Source organism: Camellia sinensis, chromosome 2, assembly GCF_055761805.1.
Source record: "Camellia sinensis isolate YWXY chromosome 2, ASM5576180v1, whole genome shotgun sequence".
In the NCBI taxonomy this organism is placed as follows: Eukaryota; Viridiplantae; Streptophyta; class Magnoliopsida; order Ericales; family Theaceae; genus Camellia; species Camellia sinensis.
In genome coordinates this window covers 223,344,935-223,359,809 of record NC_138962.1, presented here as the reverse complement: position 1 = coordinate 223,359,809, position 14,875 = coordinate 223,344,935, and positions in this window count along the sequence as shown.

The window sequence follows — 14,875 nt, the reverse complement described above, 5'->3', positions numbered from 1 at the left end:
GGTTCATTTTCTAACAGGTATGTCAGAAAATAATTATATAAATTAAAATCTGAATCAGTTGCTTATAGAAATAATAAGTCAAGACTTGTGTTGGACACAATCTCCTTAAAGTAAATTTCGCCCTCGCTTCGATACTTCGAGATTTACCAGCGTTTACTTTCCATGATGAAACAACTAACAGTTGATTTGCAGCACTACAAAATCAAGTCTGAGGAACTAAAACTTTGTTGTGACCCTCTCTTTTTCTTCCTAAAAAAAAAATACAAAATAGATGTAGAAAATAAGAAGATAGAAACGGAAGAAGAAAGATGAAAATATGAGGAAAAAATTTAATGAAATGAATTGCTGGATGGCAGGCTTTATATAGGAAAATTTGTGGCTTTTCTGAATAGGTTTCAACAGATAGAAACCTGTTCGGTTGGATTCAATAGGTAGAAAACCTATTTGGACAGAAACAAATTTGTTCGGTTTGAATTTCAACCTATTCGGGTGGAGTTTAAACATGTTTGGGTGGAGAAAAAAATCTGGACTAATTTATTTTGAATTTTGAAACCAAAATTAAAAAATAAATAAATAAAATATAAATGTTTTTAACCCAAAAAGATAAGTATTGGGTCAGACAAGCCCAATCCAATCTCATAACTCGCACCCACGCCCAAGTCCAGCTCTGCCCACCTGTCTAACCAATCGGACGGTCGGCGGCAGTGGCGTGCGCGTGGTTTTTGTTTTGGGTCCAATGGGTCTAACCCACTTTACCCATAACCTCACCCTTCCACAAATTTGGGTACCCCTTAGGGTCCATCTCAAGTATCCCAAGCTAAAGTTTATATACCCATATAAATTCTTAAGTCTTTCCAATGTAGGACAAATACATTTCACAAATGTGTAGGAAATCCACCTAAAGCCAAATAGCTTTGGAAAATCCTTATTTTTTGCTAACTTTGAGCATTATTTAAGGTGGAACCCAAGCTGTCATGCCTTAAAATTTGGATAATTAAATATTAAATTAGGACTAAACTCCAATCAATATTTCATCATCCAAATCTTTGTGGTGAAATAAAATCTAAACATTCACGTCTCCAAAGGGTTTAAGTAAATTTTCATTCTCAAAAGATTACAAAGGATAAAAAAAAAAAACTAACAAAACGCCAATCAAACCATCCACCATAATTTCATAACTAACCAATACCTCCAACATTAATGTAACAATAAATAGTCAAAATAACTTAAATAATGTAAATTTACAAACCATGCCAAATTATCAAAATACTAAGGTTATAAAAAATAATAATAAATACATAAACTAATATCAACCCTAAACTTAAGAAAACAAAAGAAGTCCAAACGACATACCCAACAACTATAGTTATTTCTCTTCACCACCGTAGTTCCAACTAATCCTACAAAGAAAGCTCGGTTGTGATCAAACAGAACGCACCCGAGATGCCAAGAGACAAAACGGTTCAGTATACAAGTATACTGGTATGAGTACAAATATTTGACACCCATGTGCACCAGACACAAACAAAAGTGCATTTAATTCTTGTTACAGGACAAGAATAATAGTTCCACCCACACTAAGACAAAGGGGTAGTTTCCCGAAATACGGTGGCATTTAGTTTCTTACCCGTACACAACTAAATATAAATTGAGTATAGAATAAACAAAATAAACATAAAAATTATGGTGGATCAGCCCTGCATAAAATGTTAGTAAGACCCACCATTCTGAAAAAAAAAAATAGAGTTAGTATAATTTAATCATAAGTAAATTGCTGAAGCAATATAAAAACGTATTGTTTCATACTTAAATCATTCGAATTGACCAAAAATCAAAGAATAAAAGTTGTATAGAATCAAATTTCCTAAAAGGCAATGCGAACTAATTTAGTATAAACTGAACAGATTGAGAGAAAAACTTAATAGCAGAACCTAGACGAAATTCGATCGAAATATCTGGAATTGAAAACAAAAAAAAAATTCCCTAAGATGATTTTTTTCGGAAAAGTTCAAAACACGAAAAGTATTTAGAATAATATTTTACTTCAGTTTACATGAAGTCAATAAAAATGAGCTCATTCCATGGGTTAAAACAGCATCTAAAATCTGCTTTACTAAAATGAATAAAAACTATTATAACCAAGATCATCCGATTACAAGTTCTAATCGACCTTTTTAGTACAAAGTTAAAATATCAAAGTTGTCTAGAATTACGTATACATGCCTCTGCCCAAATTTTATAATTTATCAAGGTCGTTTACTATTTCAAGGTATACAAATCAATACAATTCACACTATACCAATAAATTCATATTTAATTATTTGTACCTTAACTCCACTACTTCGGCCCTTCACTTCCGGCATACACATATATCCCATGCGCCTCCCGTATACCTAACACCACTCTGAAGCCAAACTTGCATGGGGATATCGTCCTGAGTTTTACCCACACTCCCCGGATAGTTAACATATACGTATGTGCGTAAATCAAAGCACTCGTCTACTCATGAGAACGAGGTAATAATATATATATATACACAATCTCTCATTTACTCATAAGGACAAACATAACAATGCTAAGTCTAAGGCATTCAAATAAGTCTCATAATCCTCACTTTTTTTTTTTCTTATACACTCTTTCTCACCATCACTCAAATAAAATAACAATCCATAGAGTCATGGTGGAGTATAAAGAATTTATCTATAGGTTCCAAGTTTATTTTAATTTCATAGATTCATGAGTGTGATTACAATCATAAATACATATAAAAGCCCTAAACCTGACGTACACAACTAATCAAAATAATTAAAATCAATATATTATCTACATACAGATACAAAATCCAACCAACATCAAATAAATATAAATAAATAAATAAAATTAATGAATTAAACATAAATCAAAAAAAGTAAATTTTGTACTCACAATTATTTATTTTAAATATTAAAGAAATAATTAAAGAACTAATGGAGCCACCAAAATAAAACCTTAATTTTTTTTTTTTCCTTTCTCTCTTCTCTCTTTGTCTTTCTTCCGCCGTTTCTCCTTCTCTCTCAGGAACTAATGTCCTCTTTGGTGATTAAACGCACACACTCTCTCTCTCCCTCTGTCTCTCTCTCTCTCGGCTCCCTCTACCGCAAAGCACTTTCTTTCTTTTTTTCTTTCTTTTCTAAGCCTCTTCTGATTTAACCTAATTGACATATATTATTATATTATAATTTACAAATACAACCTAAATACACATATATAAATATAAATATTCAAATTAATTATATATAATTAACTAACACATTAAATTCTCATGTAACCATACAATTAACAAAACCAAAAATAAAATAAAGTAATAATAATCATAATAATAATAAATAATGACTTACGAAAAATTAGGGTCGCTACACAAGCGTTATTTTTAACGTTACTAATTCAATTCGTGTTTAATGTCGCGTAGTGAATAACATCATGTATTTGGATGCTCAAAATCATTTCCGGATGAATAAGAATTCAACGCACATTTTCAGGTTCGTGGATATAGTTTTAGGTGGGTTTCCTACACATTTATGAAATGTGCTTGTCCCACATTGGAAAGGTTTAAGAATTTATATAGGTATATAAACTCTAGCTTGGGAAACTTGAGATGGGTCCCGAGGAGTACCCAAGTTTGTGGAAGGGTGAGGTTATGGGTAAAGTGGGCTAGACCCATTAAACCCAAAACAAAAACCACATAGGCGCGCCGTCGTCCGTTTGGACTCCTTCTTGTATAATCCTGTTGACTAAGTCCGTGCTCCTCCATACGACGTCGCTTTGTCACCTGAAAACACAAACGTGAGCTAGCCGGCGGGTGTGTGCCGGAAACCCCTCCGATGCCTAAGTCAGCAAACTTGACAAATAGACAAAGCTCTGTGTATTCAGAAAGCAAAGTTGTATGTTACCTCCTCCCAGGTGATGTTTGTGAGCTTTTATAGGTTTTGAGTGGCACAATCCTAGTAGGACTCCTACTCCTCCATGCAGAGTCCTCCTAGGATTCATACTCTTGAAAGATAATGCTTATCCTTCAACACCCCCCTCACTGCTTAAACCAAGTTAGATGGTTTTTACCATGGCCGAACTACCATATGACCGAAATAATACTGGTTATGCTGAGTCACAGAGTAGGCCGAACTATCCTCAGTTCGGTTCTTCCTCTTATTCCTCCTTATCTTGGTTCTCTCCTGTTCAACCCATAGTGAGTTTGGACCGAGCTACCGAATAGCAAGGTTCTGACTGATCTACCCAGAATACGTCATGACCGGACTAACTCTGAGACCGGCTTAACTCCAAGTTGCCCGGACTGGAGTAACTTTACAATTCTTGGGCCGGCGTAACTTTATTTCTCTTGAGCCGGAGTAACTCTGTCTCTCTTGGGCCGGAGTAACTTTTCGGCCTTTTTACCCAGTCCTTCGTACTTTGGGCCATAAAGTCCATCTCATAGCTCGGCCCAATTTTCACCAAAATTACCCTCTCAATTGCCCCTTAATTCCATCTACACAGCATGATAGAGATTACCTGTCTATCAGCCGAGCTCAACCTTTTAGCCTTTCCAACCGAGCTAAAAACCCTTTAGCCTCTCCAGCCGAGCTAATTTCACTCCGGACTCTGCTTGTCCGGTCAAAGCGTCTCTTCAATCACAGCGACTGTAACACTTTCCATTCATGACACGTGGCACGCTCTGATTGACTGAGGACGGTTGTCACGCCGTCTTCGTACTTCGAGAAATTTGAACAGTCCCGCCCTTTTTTCCTTTACCAAAAACGTGCTTCTTCATTCTTGCCACATTTTGTAACCTCTTCGTATCTGAGCTTCTACTGCCTCTCCACTCTTCTTGAGCTCGTGTTCTTCCCCGCTGCTAGTCTTCCTCCAACTCTTGCCTGTTTTCCAGGTTAGCATTATACATCTCACTTTGTTTTCGTATTCTACTTTCTGTGTTCTATTTTCTGTGTGTTTGCAAAAACATTTTTTCCATTTTGCTTTGCTTTGTATCCTTATGGAAAAAACTTCAACCATAGAACATTTGAGTACATGAAATATTCTGTAGAAAACTAGCTTTTGATCCAGAATCACGAGGCAACCGAACTAGGATACTGTTTAAACTAGGTAAAACTTTAGTTAGCTTACAACCGGACTGATACTCACGTTTACACCAATAGCCCTGCTTAAGCCAAACCAGGTCTTGATAAACCTTAGCCGAAGTAATAAACCGAACTAGACTTGCACTTAGCATACTGAGACACCTGAATCCCAACCGATCTAGGCCCTTAGGGCAATGCCAGCTTTCTTAGTTTTGTAGACCAAACTCAGAAAGCTGCCCCTAGAGGCTCAACCGAAGTAACAAAACTCATAGTTCAACCGATTTAGGCCTTTGGGGCTAAGCTAGCTTTCTTAGTTTTTTAGACCGAACTCAGAAAGCTGCCCCTAGACGATGAACCGGTCTAATCAAAATTTGTTTCCAAAGCTAGTATGCCGAAATGCTCACCAAGGTCTTGGCTTAATAAAAAACCCTGCCCAAACCGAGCTACCAAGCATTTTGCTGAACCGAGATAGAACCTGTCCACAAAGCCGAAGTAGGGCTCTTTTACCTTGCTTTTAATTTGTAGCACGGTCCATTGATCTGTTCTTAACCCCTTTGTTTTCTACTTTGCAGACTTAGGTTGCCCAGGCACTCCTCCGTGCGCTCAACCGAGCTACTGAGCACAACTTTTGCACCGATATAACTCATTCATAATTTATACCTTAAATGGGGAAGTATAGGTATCTAGTAGACACTCCAGGCGGCCTAGCCGAATTCAGAAAGGACTATAACATACCTGATGACGTCCACCTGTCTTTAGCCGAAAAAGATGTCATTCATTGGGATAATGAAGGCTTTGTCCCCTACACCCTCTTGTCAATTATTGAGACCGGACTTCGATTTCCAGTCCAACCTTTAATCTGCGAGTTTCTTAGGCAAACTAGATTATGTCCTACCCAACTATCCACCAATTCATACCGCATCATTACGGGGATAGCCGAACTGAACCGCCAAGCCGGACTAAACCTTGGCCTGGCCGAAATCTTCCACCAATACTCCATTGGTTCAAAAGAAGATGGGTGGGTCTACTATTTGAGAATACGTCGTCGTCGAGAGAAGATAATAAAACATACACCGGATAAAGACTTAAACGACGACGACTTTTTCTGGGTGTCTGGGAACTTTGAGGATCATCAAGCCCAGATTCCTGGCCGACCTATAAACTGGAAAAAAGGAGAACCCGGTATAGTTACTTCGGTTTTCTTGCTTGCTTTATTATATCTTGGTTTGTTAACCTCTCAGCCGGACTAACAGTTGTCTTCTTACGCAGATTCGGCCCACCTTCATTCTTTATACAGCTACCCAAACTTAGCAACTTTGCGCGCCGCACTACGGTATCCAGAACGTAGTTGGGCCAAATTGCTGAAGTTCGAGCCGACCTACAGATATAGTGGTCGCCGAAAAGCCAGAGTGACTGACTTTCTTCTTGAGGACGCCCCAGAGCCAGACCCAACCTTACCACAAATCAGACTAATTCCACTAACTGCCGAAGAAGAAATGGCTAAAAAGAACAGGGTAAGGGCGTTTCTAACCGAGACAAATAGGCCCGAAGTACCGCCACCAGGCCAAACGCAGCCTGCCGTTATGGCCCTCCCTTCTCAACAGCCTTCTTCATCCCGCCCCTCCAAGCGTGCCCGATCTACCCCGTCCGAACAACAACTTGTGGATGAGGATGAAACCATCCCTCCACCAAGTCCTCAACCCATCCTTCAACCGGAGCAATCTGACCTAGCTGACTCCTCGAAATGGGCTCTAGTTCTCTCCTTCCAAAACCGAAATATCGAGGAAAGTGACTCGGTTGTTGCTGAGAAGGACCACTTAATGGCTTTCAACCTAGCCAAGAGTGTGTGCCTTCCAAAAGATATGGAGCACCACAACAAGCAACTCAACACCGAACTGAAGGCCATCCGGTCATCAACAAAGTTAATGATCCTGGTGAGTGGCTCCCCATTTCCTTTGTCTAACTTTTCACAACTGTCAGTCCGGCTAAAGAAAGTTACTACTCTTTTGCAGGCCATTCAGAAGAACAATCTTGCACACAAGAAAGTGCTGGAGCTCAGGAAAATGACGAGGCAGGTCATGGCTGAAGCCGAGGCAAAGACGGCCGAGCTAGAGCATGCCAAAAGCAGATAGCCGAGCTACAATCCGAGAACGATCGCTTGACCGGACTTGTTAGCTCGGCTGAAGTCGAAAAATAAAAAATCGCGGCAACGGTGAAGGACAAGTACTTGCGCGAGTTGGTCAAACTCGAGGGCAAAAAAGATGCCGAAATAGCTAAACTCAAGCAGAAAGTCAGTGATGCCAATGCCCAAGGTTTCAAAGAGGCGGAGGGCCTATACATTCCGCAGTGCAAGGGGGCAAAGGATTTGTTCTTTAAGTGCAGCTGGAGAAGTGCTGTGGAGCAGCTCGGCTGTGGGCCTGAAACCGAGGTCTACAATGCTCCACAATACTGCATTCCGGCCTCACTTGCGGAATATGCTGCTTCGGTCCAAGAACAATTTTTGCAAGATTCAGATGATTCGGACGATGAGAACGAACAAACTGTTATTCCGGTAGTCAACGCGCCAGTTGACGATCAATCAGCTCGGTTGGAGACAACGGTGGAAAAATCGACTGTTGAGCCATCGACTGATATCGTCCCGCCCGTTGCTACTGAGACGGAAGCTCCATCTGCAACCGGAGTTCTAGTAGACATTGATGCCGAGATTGACGATCTTTTCTCTTGATTTTGTACTTTGTTCTTTTTTGCTACTTTTTTACTCTTATAACCGAGCTGCGGTCCCTCCTTTGTACCTGTTTGTCTTTAATGAAAATCTTCTTTTGTGCTCAACTCTTATTTCGGTTTTGATATATGTGCTTGCATTTGTAATGTCTTCTATTATTCCAACTGCTATTCCGGTTTTAGATGGTTAAACTAACTATGCTTACCAGCCAACTACTCCTTAGCCGACCTAATTACTTCGGCTGAGGTGTACTCAGAGTTGGTTTAATCCAGCCAACCATTCTTCGGCCATACCCTTACTTCGGCTGAAGAGTACAAAGAGTTGGTTTAATCCAGCCAACCATTCTTCGGCCATACCCTTACTTCGGCTGAAGAGTACAAAGAGTTGGTTTAATCCAGCCAACCACTCTTCAGCCATGCCCATACTTCGGCTGAAGAGTACAAAGAGTTGGTTTAATCCAGCCAACCACTCTTCAGCCATACCCATACTTCGGCTGAAAAGTACAAAGCCAACCACTCTTCAGCCATGCCCATACTTCGGCTGAAGAGTACAAAGAGTTGGTTTAATCCAGCCAACCACTCTTCAGCCATGCCCATACTTCGACTGAAGAGTACAAAGAGTTGGTTTAATCCAGCCAACCACTCTTCAGCCATGACCATACTTCGGCTGAAGAGTACAAAGTTGGTTTAATCTAGCCAACTTCTAAGTTAGTTTTTCCAACCAACTTAGAATAATGTTCGGTTTTTCCGACCAAACGTCCTGCAGCTTGGATCCTTATCCTGGGCTTAGGAAGGGTGTTAGTTTAATCCAGCCAACCTCTAAGTTAGTTTTTCCAGCCAACTTAGAATAAAAAGTGTTTGCAATATTCCTAACTTCACGAAAGCTAACTTTTACAGAGAACAACTCATGCTGAAAAGAATTGATTGTTTTATTGAAGAAAAAGAAATTACACATGTTTGAAAAGAAAAAAGCTAAAAATAAAATAACTTGAGATTGGCCGTGTTCCATGGCCTAGGGATTGCTTTGTCGTCCTTGTCTTCTAAGTGGTATGCCCCTTTGCCTGCTAACCCAACCACTTTGTAAGGACCTTCCCAGTTTGGCCCTAACTTGCCATCTCCTGGTATCAAGGTGTTTCCCATCACTTTGCGCAGTACCCAATCTCCGATCTTGAATTGTCTTGGATGCACTGTTTTGTTGTATTTTCTAATCAACTCTCGTTGGTAGGAGGCAATGTGAACCAGTGCTCTTTCCCTTCTTTCTTTCGCAAGGTCAAGTTTTAGTGCTATGGCTTCTCCATTCAAGTCTGGATCAAAATTTTCGCTTCGAATTGTGGGGAGGCCAATTTCCAGTGGGATTACTGCTTCCATTCCATAGGCTAAGGAGAATGGTGTTTCTCCTGTTGATCGCCGAGGTGTGGTGCGGTAAGCCCATAAAACATGAAGAAGTTCATCCGCCCACTTGCCTTTTGCCTTCTCTAACCTTTTCTTCAATTCATCCAAGACGACTTTATTTGATGCTTCTGCTTGACCATTTGCTTGAGGATATGCCGGTGTAGAATTGTAGAACTCTATCTTGTACTCTTCACAAAAGCCTCTGAAGATTCTACCGTCGAGCTGAGTACCATTGTCTGAGATTAGGGCTTTTGGTATGCCAAATCGAGTGATGATATTCTGCCAAACGAACTTCTTCACATCTTTTTCTTTGATTGATGCCAATGCTTCTGCTTCCACCCATTTTGTGAAGTAGTCTGTTGCTGCGAGGAAGAACTTCCTGTTGCCGGGTGCTGTTGGAAGTTGTCCTACTATGTCCAAGCCCCACATTGCAAAAGGCCATGGGCTAGTCAATGGTAGGAGTTCTCTAGCTGGTTGATGTATTTGGTGCGCGAATTTTTGGCATTTCTCACACTTCTTCACATATTTTTCTGAGTCTGTCTGCATGTATGGCCACCAGTATCCTTGTGAAATGGCTCTGTAAGCTAGCGATCTTCCTCCTTGATGGCTTCCGCACACCCCTTCGTGTATCTCGTACAAGAATGCTTCCACTTTGCTGGGGTGAACACACTTTAGGTAAGGTCCTGAGAATGATTTCTTGTATAATGCCAAGGATGGGGAGAGCCAAAATCGCTGCGACTTTGCTCTTATTCTGTTGGCTTCTTTTTTTTCTTCTGGTAGGATGCCGTCTTTTAAGAACAGGATGATGGGATCCATCCATGAGGGGCCTAGTTCTGCGCAACATACCTCTTCTGCTTCGGGGTCTTCTATGCTTGGTCTAGGTAGGTAGTCGATCAGTAGTGGATGAGGTATGGAGGTATCTGCCATTGAAGCGAGGCCTGCTAGTTCGTCTGCTCTGCTGTTTTCCTCCCTGCCGATTTGTTCTATCCTTACTACATCAAACTTCTTGATCTCTGTTCTGACCAATTCTTGGTACTTGGTCATCCTATCATCCTTTGCTTCGTAGTCGCCAGAAATTTGATTTACCACCAGCTGTGAGTCGCTGTAGACCATTAGTTCGGTGGCCTTCATGTAGTATGCTGATTTGAGTCCTGCGAGAAGCGCTTCATACTCCGCTTCGTTGTTTGATGCTGGGAAGCCAAGGTTGATTGCTTGCTCTACAACCAGGCCGTCTGGGGAGATGAGGACTATGCCAAGCCCTGCACCATGCCGGTTGGATGCTCCATCCACAAAGAGCTTCCACATCTCACCAACGAATAACTTCCAGCAAGTGGAGGGGTCAGATGATGTCGTGGGGTCAAGAATGGTATTTTCTTCAAGGTCCATGGTTGCTGTCTGCCCCTCGCTATCTGATTGTACCAAGTCTTTTTTTGTTGGAGAGCGTTGGTTTGGTGTAGCTTCTGCCTTGTTGCCTTTAGTCTGGTCTGCCTTGGAGTCTGACTGATTACCTTCTACTAGGGGTTACGCTATTCCGGCGTCAACTTTCATCCCTAATTCGGTGTTGTCAGTTAGGTCGACTGGGCAGATATGATGACTTCCAGGAGTAAATTCTGCGATGAAGTCTGCCAAAGATTGGGCTTTTATTGCGGTCCTGGGTTAGAACTTGATGTCGAATTGTCCCAACTCTACTGCCCACTTCAAAATCCGCCCAGAAAATTTCACCCTCTCAAACAAAGCTTTTAGTGGGAAGGCTGTGAGGACGACTACGGTGTGGGCATGAAAATAGTGTGCCAATTTTTGAAGGCCATCATCAAGGCTAATGCTAGTTTTTCCAGTGGTAAATACCTTGTTTCGGCTCCCAGCAATGTCTTGCTGACATAATAGATGGGCAAGTGTTGGATTCCCTCTGCTTGAACCAATACTGCGCTAACTGCGTGTTGAGAGACTGCCAAGTACAAGAAGAGTTCTTCACCAGGTACTGGGGTAACAAACAGTGGTGGAGAAGACATATATTCCTTCAAGCTTTTCAGAGCTTGGTCGCATTCTTCATCCCACTCAAACTTGGCCTTTAAGGCATGAAAAAATGGTCGTAGTCTGTCTGACGACCGGCTGATAAATCGGTTGAGTGCAGCCGCCATGCCGGTGAGATGCTGCACTTCTTTTACAGAGTTGGGTCTCTCCAAATCTTGGATTGCTTTGATCTGGGAGGGGTCTGTTTCTATACCTCGGTTGGTCACCAAGAAGCCCAAGAATTTGCCAGATTCTACTCCGAATGCGCACTTGGATGCGTTGAGGCGCAACTTGTGTTTCTTCAGGATTTCAAACATCTCTCCTAAGTCCATGAGATGGTCATTCTCATCTTTGCTTTTGACCACCATGTCGTCGATGTAAGCCTCCATTGTTTTGCCTAACAATGGTTCAAACATCTTGGTGACCATTCGTTGGAATGTGGCCCCTGCGTTCTTCAGGCCAAAAGGCATGACCTTGTAACAGTATAGTCCTCTTGGAGTCGTAAAGGACGTGACCTCCTGGTCTGGTTCATGCATGGCGATTTGGTGGTAGCCTCTGTATGCATCCAGAAAGCTAAGTCGATTGTGTCACACCGTTAGGTCTACCAGTTGATCTATCTGTGGTAGAGAAAAGCTGTCTTTTGGGCATGCCTTGTTGACTGTTTTGTAGTCGACGCAAACACGCCATTTGCCATTCTCCTTTGGTACTACGACGGTGTTGGAGATCCATCTTGGGTAGTGCACTTCTCTAATTGCTCCTGCCTCCAGCAGGTTACCTACTTCTTCCGCTACTATTTCGGCATGGTGAAGTGCCGATCGGTGAGTGCGTTGAATAACCGGCCTGGCGGATGGGTGGACATTGAGTTGGTGACTGATGAAGTTTGGATCAATGCCTGGCATGTCGTAGGGTGTCCAGGCAAACACTTCGATGTTAGAGGTCAAGAATTCCAAGACCTCTAATCTCTCAGTGCTGGACAACGACAAACCGATCAAGAAGAACTTATCCGGGTTCTTTTCATCTATTTTTACCTCCACCAAGTCCTCCACTGCTTTCTGATCAGCCTCTTTGCCGACGTCCGCGAATAGTTCATTGCTTTCAGGTTCTTCCACCGAATGAACGTATCCTTTGGCAGCGCGGCTGCCATTTACCGTGGCGAAACATTGCTTTGACATGATCTGATCTCCATAGACTTCTTCAATTATACCGGTGTCATTGGGGAACCGCATTAGCTGGTGGTAGGATGACGCCACCGAACGCATGGCGTGCAGCCATGTTCTGCCTAAGATGATGATGTAAGTGGAGGGGACCTTCAATACCCAGAACTCCACTTGTTTTGTTATGCTTCCTGCTCTGACTGGAAGAATTATTTTGCCGACAGGCCATTCTGGCATGGAGTTGAATCCAATTAAGGGAGAACTGCAGGCGCCAAGTCTTTGTCTTGTAGTTTCAGTTGTTTAAATGTTCCGTAGTACATGATCTCACATGAACTACCCTGGTCAATCAGAATCCGCTTAACATCAAAATCCTTGACTCGGAGAGTGACGACCAGAGCATCATTGTGAGGACAGTATATTCAATCCAAGTCTTTATCCGAAAAAGACATGACGTTTGTTGCCTCTGTCTTCCCCTTCTTGATGGCAGGTTGGGCACTTAGCACCTCTCTAAAGTGTTCAGCCTTTTTGATTGATCCCCTGAGTGCACATACACGCTCAGGCTCAAAAACTCCATGTATTACATTGATAATGCCTTGAGGTGGGGCGTCGACTGGCATCCCGTTGGGATTATTGTGATCATGGGGGGCTGGTTGCGTCCCTCCTTCAATGTACTTGTCCAAGTGGCCTGCTGCCACCAGCTCTTCCAGGTGTTGTCTCAATGGTGTGCAATTCTCCGTGCGGTGTCCCTTTTCTTTGTGGAAGGTGCACCGCGATCTTTCGTCATAGTCCTTCTGGGCTTCTCCTAGCTTGGCTGGCCACTTGACGAAAGGCTCATCTCTTATTTCGCTCAGAATCCGATATATCGGTTTTTTGAACACCGTGGTTATGGCAGTGCGGATTCTCAACCATCTTTTATCCGGGTATTCTCCGTTATCTCGTCTGCCACGTCCGTTTCTGTTCTGACGATCCACTGTATTGACCTTTGCTGAGGTCTTCTTTTCTGGTACTGCGGTCGCACAAGATTTTGCTTTGGCACGTGCGCCATCCTCCTCTACCCTGATGTGCTAATGCACTCTTTCCATCAGGGCTTCCATGGTGAGAGGTGGCGTCATGGTGATCGAGTCCCGTAGCCTGTTCCCGATTGGAAGGCCTCTTTTATACTGTGCGATGGCGAGATTGGTGGGGCAGTCCCCAATCTGATTGAATGTTTCCCAGTAACGACTGTTGTAGGATCTTAGGGTCTCTTTATCGCCCATGTCGATGGAGAGTAGCTGGTCGATCTCCACCGAGGTTTTAGTGTTTGTTCGGAACCTTGTCACGAAGGCTTCTGCCAATTATGCCCAAGAGGCTATGCTGCCTTCTGGTAGTTTCTCGAACCATGTCAAGCCTAGGTCGCCAAGACTTGATGGGAAGAGTATGCACATTAAGGCCTCGTTTCGCCTGTATACATCCATGACTTGGCGAAAGTGGCTCAAGTGTGAGTAGGGATCCGTCTTCCCTTCATATGTAGTGAATTTTGGCTGAAGGAAGCCTGATGGTAGGGGCGCGTTTTCAATCGCCGGAATAAACGGTGAAGTCTGTAGCCTTGCTAATGCCTTGTCCGTTAGTTCGTAGGCAGGGCGCGGTATTGGCATTCCAACCTCGACGCTTCCATGTGTCCGAGGAGCCAATCGCTGTAAGGCAGAAACTCTCTGCGGATCCCGCGCCCTGGCATCCTCCTTGCATCGTGCTTTCTCTTCGAGCACGGTTCGTAAGTCGGATGATCTGGGTAATTCCGTCTGTCTAGATCTGGTTTGGTGTGAATGCGAGGGCCAATACGTGCTTCCTTCAGTGTATGATCTTTCAGATCTCGTCCTCTCAGACCTGGAGTGACGAGTTCTGGAAGACCAGGATTAAGTGTCGCCTGTCCTGAGGTTTCTACTTTCTCCTTGCGAGGGTGTAGTATTCCTACTACGATTTTCTAAGTGGCGAGGGGGTGTCTTGTTTTTGCGCCCCTCTCCTCTCGCCACTTCTTTTTTCTTCATCTGGCGTTTCAAGGCCTCCATGTCCGCCGCCATCTTTCTTATCAATTCATCTTGCTCTTTCGCGCGATCTTCCAGAGCTTGAGGGTCAATCCTCCGCCTTTGCCTGTCGGGATTTTGAGAATGAGATTGACTGGGGCTGTGAGTCCGTCTTCCCCTAGTATCTCTCCTGGAGTTATGTCGTTGGGACTCCAAGTCCGCCATGGGAGGGACAGAAGGTAATCCTTCATGCCTTGCGCCTCCATCTGGAGTTAGCCCGTCGACGGCGGACTGCGGCAATTCTTCAATGTGTGCCATTGTTTGAAAAGAGGAGAAGCTTTAATCAAGAGGTTTTGTTCTGTCTGTTTTTCCCACAGACGGCGCCAATTGTACGGGAAAGAAATATACCTTCTCGTATAATCCTGTTGACTAAGTCTGTGCTCCTCCGTACGACGTCGCTTTGTCACCTGAAAACACAAACGTGAGCTAGCCG